Here is a 7250-nt window from a genome sequence, read left to right on the forward strand (position 1 = left end):
CCGGTCCGGCTGCAACTGAGTGTGAGCCTATGTCAGTGTGTTGCGGCCTGGATACCCCCACTGACCAGCAGCGGCAGCAACCGCTGTTAGGGCCCTGGGCTGGAACGCAGTGGAGTGGGTGGGCCTGCGTTCCCCCCTGCCACCCCCTGCACGGGTGGCAGGCTTCCCCCTCACCCAACGCTCGGCTACAGCAAGCCTAGGCGTACCTTACCAGAACTATCTGCTCGCTCAGCCCCTGCAACAAGGGCCTGAGCCTAACTGTGTTTGCCCCGCCCTGATCCAGGGCCTGGGCTTTGAACTATTCGCTCACTCAGCCCCTGCAACAAGGGCCTGAGCCTAACTGTGTTTGCCCCGCCCTGATCCAGGGCCTGGGCTTTGAACTATTTGCTCGCTCAGCCCCTGCAGTCAAGGGCCTGAGCTTTAACTGTGGTTGCTCCGACTCTGCACTAAAGAGCCGGAGTTTCGGGACTAACTGACTACTTGTTCCCACAGTAGTGAGTCGGTGTGGCTCCCCTCCTGTCCGGAAGGGTCGAGCCCCGGCTAGGACCTACTACAATGAACCCACTCCAAATTGATGCCCCACTGACCGGTAGCAGTCTGGTGTTGCAAGCTTCCACAGAGCTATTGCCACTCACTTCTCCCCTGTCAGAGCAGCTCTCATTTTAGTATTGCTGTGCTTCAGGGCTGGGGAAAGCTCTTTGCACAGTTCCTGGAAAGTGGCCTTATGCCGTCAAAAGTTCTGCAGCCACTGCTCATCATCCCATAGCCGCATAACAATGCGGTCCCACCAGTCAGTGCTTGTTTCCTGGGCCCAGAAACGGTATTCAACTATGTCAAGGTGATGCGTTACTGTCACCAGCAACTGTGAGTTTCTCCACTCTGTCTTCCAGCAGGGCTGCTTGTGTGGCATCACATTGTTCTGCGTGGCAGTTCCTGTATCGGCTGTGTAAATACTGCAAGATAAGGTACAAGGTGTTTGTAATGCTCACAACAACAGTGTACAGCTGAGTGGGTAATGGTGGGTAATGCTTATGGTGCTATGGTGTCAACACAGGTAACCCAGGCTTATGGAAAAGGCTTGGTTTGTTTGCTGTTGATTTCAGGAGGGACGGAGGGAGGTAAGGGCATCATGGGATGCCATAATCACCCCGCCAATGTTTTGGTCACATAAGGCATTGTAAGCCCAACCCAAAATTCCACTCAGCTACGTGGACTCTGGGATAGTTACCTACAACGCTGTGCTCCATGCATCAATGTAAACCCTGCTAGTGAGGATGCACTCCGACAACACAATGAGCGTAATGTGGACATGCAAAATCAACTTGCTTAAATCAAGGCTCAATGGTGACTTACATGAAGTCAGCTTAACTTTGTATTGTAGACATGGCCTGAGACAGCTACCTCAGAACCAGCTTATATGAGATTGCCACCTCCTGAGCAGTCCTCCTACCTATTCCTACTTCCCCTCTTTCTCAATTGTGGAATGGTAGTTCTATAGTAGGGTTACCATCCGTCCGGGTTTCCCCAGACATGTCCGGGTTTTTCAGCTTTAAATGGCCGTCCGGGGGGAGATTTCTAATCAAGTAGAAATGTCCGGGATTTCCCCCTTCCCCTCATGCAGAGTGCGGCGTGGCTGATTGGACGCCTGGCCTGATTGAAAGCCGCTCGCAGCCACTAGGGCCTCTAGCAGCCAGAGTCCCTCCCCCTCCCCTGCTCCCTTCTCCCCCACAGAGCAGTGCGGCAGTGTTTGAGTCCACCTGGAGCCTGCAGCTCTCCCTCTGCCTGGTGAGTGGGGGGAGCAGGGCAGGTGGTGGTGGGGGGGGGGGTGTAGAGGCTGCAGGGGCAGGGCAGGCAGGGGGCGCAGAGGCTGCAGGGTGAGTGGGGAGCAGGAGGCACAGAGGCTGCAGGGCGAGGAGGAGCAGGGCAGGCAGGGGCATAGAGGCTGCAGGGGCAGGGCAGGCGGGGGGTGCAGGGCAGGCAGGGGCATAGAGGCTGCAGGAGCAGGGGGTGCAGAGGCTGCAGGGCGAGTGGGGAGCAGGGGGCACAGAGGCTGCAGGGGCTGGGGGTGCAGAGGCTGCAGGGGCAGGGCAGGCAGGGGGTGCAGAGGCTGCAGGGGTGAGGGGGTGCAGGGGCTGCAGGTGAGTGGGGAGCAGGGCAGGCGGGGGGTGCAGAGGCTGCATGGGTGGGGGCTGCAGGGCGAGTGGGGAGCAGGGGGCACAGAGGCTGCAGGGGTGGGGGGTTGCAGAGGCTGCAGGGTAAGGCGGAGCAGGGCAGGCAGGGGCATAGAGCCCGCAGGGGCTGCAGGGCGAGTGGGGAGCAGGGAAGCACTTAGCAACCCCCAACCAAGATCAGAGCGGGAGGGAGGAGGGGGAATGCGGGGTGCTCAGAGGAGGGGGCAGAGTTGGGGCAGGGACTTTGGGGAAGGGGTTGGAATGGGGGCGGAGAAGGGGTGGGGTTGGGACGGGGCTGGGGGTGGAGTTGGGGCAGGGCCGGGGGTGGGACCGGGGCCCCGTGGAGTGTCCTCTTTTTTAAATGTTTGAATATGGTAACCCTATTCTATAGCAACCTGTTCACATGGTGCCAGCAGAAGAGAGAGAGAAGGGAACAAGCTGCCATCTGGCACTTCTCAACAATTTACATGAAAAATGCACATACCTGTGGCTAGGAGATTAGAGCCTTTCCCTAGATCATATAATGGGATGTGGAGTGGTCTGATCCTACAAGAAGGGGGCAGGAAATGTTTCTAAAAGGACAGTTTCAGTGGATCCTTTTGCAATTGCTTCTGCAGGGACATTTGAGGGTTCTGCACATAATCACCTGTCTCATTGTTGGCGAGGGGCTGCTGCCTGCCCCTCACCACTGGGGGGCTGGGAGAATTCTTAGCCTAATAGATCTCTCCTGTTTTTTCAGGCTATCGACCAGGAGATTGCTGTTGAGGTACACTGTCCCTTTAAGGACCTTTAAGAACCTTCCCTATCTGATTGTCTGTCAGTTAACTGAGTAGAACCTGCCTCCAGGATGTGTGTGAGACCCTAAGGATGCTCCCCATGAGCAGTTCCCAAGGGACATGTCTCTGGGAAATGGGAGGGCATAAGGAACCACCTAAAATCACCCCTGAAAGGGAACCTGTGACCCTAAGAGCTCCCCAATGCCAGCTGCCACCCTGTTGTCATAACATGTTACTGTCCATCTTTTGGGTAACTATAATTGGAAAACTAATAACTTGCTGATCATTAATGTTCTTGCATTATGTAAGTAGAGTAAACCCACAAAGGAATTTGTAGATATGCTTGAAATATATGACTAAAATGTGTTTAAACCACGCTTGTTGGGGGGAGTTGATAAACCGGGTTTTCTCCAGACAAAGGAAAGAGGCCAACACTTCAAACAGGTGTGGCCAGATTCAATGGGCTATTAATTTGTATGGGAGGTTGCAGGAAGAGATCATTTGCATTGTAAAAATCACCAGTGGGGAAGAAACCAGCCTGAAATATACGTGAGACAGCATGGCCTCTACACCCAGCAGCAAAAAGGAACTTTATCTGGGGATACCCTTCAGAATACATTTCAAAGGTTTATTGGACTATTTAAAAAGGGGGCAAGTACCTCTAAATTATCCTTCACCCAAGGAGACAAAGGAACAGAGCACTTTGAGCTCTGTGAAGGGTCCTGGCCAGAGAGAGTGGGCAGCCATGCTGGAAAAGAGACTTCTTTGGACAAGAGACTCTAGTTTGTTAAATCAGGTTTAGTAATAGAAGTGTATTTTCACTTTTGTTTGCCAGTAGCCTTTTCTATCTCTATTCCTTATAATTGGTAGCACTTAATTGGTAGTCTTTTTGTTTAATAAACTTGTAAACCAGTTTAGTGCTTTAATTAAAACAGAGTGTTTGCTAATCCCAGTTAAGGTAGTAAGATGTCTTTTTAAGGGAACAGTGAATTTAATAACCTCTGTTGGCAGACCATGATAGGGGTTGTGCATTGCAGAGAGACAGCTCTGAAGAACGGCAGGAGCTGGAATTCACTGATTATTACCTGCTAGGCAAGGTTTAGTCTGGCAGAGCCCTGAAGAGTTTGTTGGCAAGGCACACAAGCTGGTGTGTCAGGGAGTTGTCATCTAGTTTAGCAACAGCAAAAGCTTTCACTTGGTAAGGCAGAGGGAGTAACACAGTGACTCTGGTTCTAGGAATCCCAGCAGGTTGTCACATAACTTTATCCTTAAAATATGCTGCCAGATGGGGGAAGCTTGCAGAGCTGTCATGGGTTAACTGCCACAGAGCTAATTGGGAGATGATTACAGCCTTTTGCTAAGAAATTCCACACTACTCTTCTGGTACTGTGTGTGGATTGGTAATCTAATTATAGCTCAGTTCTGCCCCTCTGAGAATCCATGAATTTTGCTTTGGCTGATTATCAGGACAGCACAAGTATACCAGACTCTGCTTTTTGATTTGCACAGATCTAGCTGTGAGAGAAATTGTCAGAAATGTCTTTATGCTGAATACATTGAGAACCAAACTTACAGATGTATTGTGATAGCTTTACACTGGCTGTGCTTGCATAAAGGGGCCAGATACAGCCACCATAACAGCCTCTCAGGGAGTCCCCCATGACATAGAATCATAGAATATCAGGGTTGGAAGAGACCTCAGGAGGTCATCTAGTCCAACCCTCTGCTCAAAGCAGGACCAATCCCCAAACAGATTTTTGCCCCAGATCCCTAAATGGGCCCCTCAAGGATTGAATTTACAACCCTGGGTTTAGCAGACCAATGTTCAAACCACTGAGCAATCCCTCCCCCCAAAAACCGCAACTCTGCTGGGACTTGAACCCAGAACTTTTGAATCCCTTCATCCTCGAGAAGTCCACCGTACTATCCATTGTGCCACAGAGCCATAGCTGAAGTGTCTAACATGCATGAAGACATTATAGGTAGCTTTGCACCGCCCACAGCAGACTCCTGCAGAGGAGGGAGGGCGGGGAGGGGGAATGTTGGGACATGTCAGGGAGGGAGTTGGCATGGCCAGGATGTTCCTATGACCCAAATATTCCTAGCTGCCAGAGCAGCCTATAAGAGTAGTTGCAGCTGGGGCACGTGTTATGGCAGCCCAGAGGCTGTGGTAACATATACCTGGGACCACAGCAAGCTCCCAGATAGGGATGGGGCAGAACTACCATTTTGCCTCAGCTTCAGTTCCTGCACCAAGTTAATTGATGTGCAGGGATGAATTACCATGACCAGGGCCACATATGGTGCCTATTCTTGCACATTTTCCCCCCCGCAGAATGAATAATTATTGGCGTCTATGCACTGACCATGATCCCTTATTCATTTTGTCACATGAAATAACTGATGATCAGCATGGGAACCGGGGAGGAATGGCATTATTTAAAGTTCACTCATGTTTACTCACATACCTGTTGCCTAGATTATCGTCTTTTGGAATAAATACAAATAATATTGATTTTAGCCTTTCACCTTCTCGTGTGAACAAAGAAACAAACAAGTGTCTGCAGCAACTTGGGTAACATAAGAACATGAAAATATATCCCACACCACTTAATTAAATCATCATCCCTGCACCTCAAGCATTGTGGCTGTGTCTGAGCTATTGATGGCCAAAGGGAAATTTTGAACAATTGAGGGTCATTGTCAGGACTTTGGAACAGAGATGAGCCATGATCCAATGTGGTTTACATCTATGTCACAGAGAGATGAAAACTTGGAATTTGATTATGCAAGAGTCTGAACAGCCTCAGTTCCCATCGACTTCCTTTAGCGGAGGATACTGAGCCCGTTTCAGGAGATGCTCAGCACTTCTCAGGATTCAAGCCCTTTGTTATGAATGTCACTGATTACGTGTACAAATCCATTTTGGAGACGTGAAGCGCTAACAATTTGTCAAACAATTACATCAAGCCAGCTCCGTATTGGTGCCAAATCTGGCCACGGTTTCATGTGTAGAACCTCTCAGAGCGCTGTCCTCTAGGGTAACAGGAAGCTTGAAGGGGCTAGATGCCAGTTTGAGCCATGTCTTCTGGCAGGGTGTCCGTTAGACAGCATTCTAGGCAAATGTTTGAGGTTCACAGTTCTGAGGCAGATCCTACATGTGCTATTGTGAGTTGGATCAGTGACTTTTAACTGAGCTTATCAATTTCTGTTTCCTATGTGGAAAGTAGTTGAGTCATATTTAGTTTGAGCTCTGCTTCCAGCAGTACCTTGCTTTCACTATTTATAGGCACTCTTGAAATCACATGCACTATAATAAGCTCCTTATAGGGTCTGTATTTCACATTTAATGAGTATTTTTGCAATTTCATGATCATTTTTTGAAGTGTGGGCCATACTGTGCACAATAGTCTCCAACAGTCTGTTTGTGCTTTGACATTTTTTCTGTTCATATTACAATAATAATATATGGAGATATACCTATCTCATAGAACTGGAAGGGACGCTGAAAGATCATCCAGTCCAGCCCTCTGTCTCCACTAGCAAGACCAACTACAGATTTTTGCCCCAGATTCCTAGGTGGCCTCCCTCAAGGATTGAACTCACAACCCCGGGTTTAGCAGGCCAATGCTCAAACCAGTGAGCCATCCCTCTCACCCATTAAACCAATTCCCAGCAGAGAAAAAAAATCACATCATTGCACTGGCTGGGAATCAAACCCACATCAACTGCTTAGAAGGCAGCTATGCTCACCACTATACCACCAATGCTTCTGGCTTCATGTAACTACTCACAACCAAAACTATTCCCACCTTTTTTTTTTCTAGTCTGTGTGTAGTTCTATTATGTTTTAGTCAGAGATTTGGAAGCCTAAATAACTGGGTGATCCCAATCCATTTGAGTTTGCTTTGACTGAGATCTTATTCTCTTTGTTAATCTCATAATATTACAGTAGGGTGCTTTGATGGCTACTTTAATTCTTCAAAATGTTTCTTTTGCCACTCTTCCCGGTTCCATTTTGTCCTGTTCTCAAGCAGTAATCTGAGTGGAATTGTGGCAAATTAGGGATGAATTTTTTAAATATATTCACATACCTATGAATCTCTGTAAAGCCTCCTTTTTTGGAATCTATTTGTACAGTTGCCTCCATGTTTCTTTGATATGGTCAAACTCCTTTATTACTGAATATGTGTCCTAGATATCTGATCTTATTCAGCCTGCTTAGGCATTTGTTCTTGTTCAATTTCAGGTTGTTTTCTTTGGCATTCTGCAGAACATTACTCAGTCTCTCATTGTGGTGTTG

General features: G+C 48.8%; 1 non-coding gene across 1 annotated transcript; it reads right to left on the reverse strand.

Annotated features, from left to right (window-relative positions):
• Positions 1-6645: 6645 nt before the first annotated feature.
• Positions 6646-6717, reverse strand: TRNAR-UCU (transfer RNA arginine (anticodon UCU)). The gene has a single exon. It is a non-coding gene; the product is annotated as a tRNA-Arg (tRNA).
• Between the last annotated feature and the right edge of the window lie 533 nt (positions 6718-7250).

This window comes from Malaclemys terrapin, chromosome 8 (assembly GCF_027887155.1).
Source record: "Malaclemys terrapin pileata isolate rMalTer1 chromosome 8, rMalTer1.hap1, whole genome shotgun sequence".
Classification (NCBI taxonomy): Eukaryota; Metazoa; Chordata; order Testudines; family Emydidae; genus Malaclemys; species Malaclemys terrapin.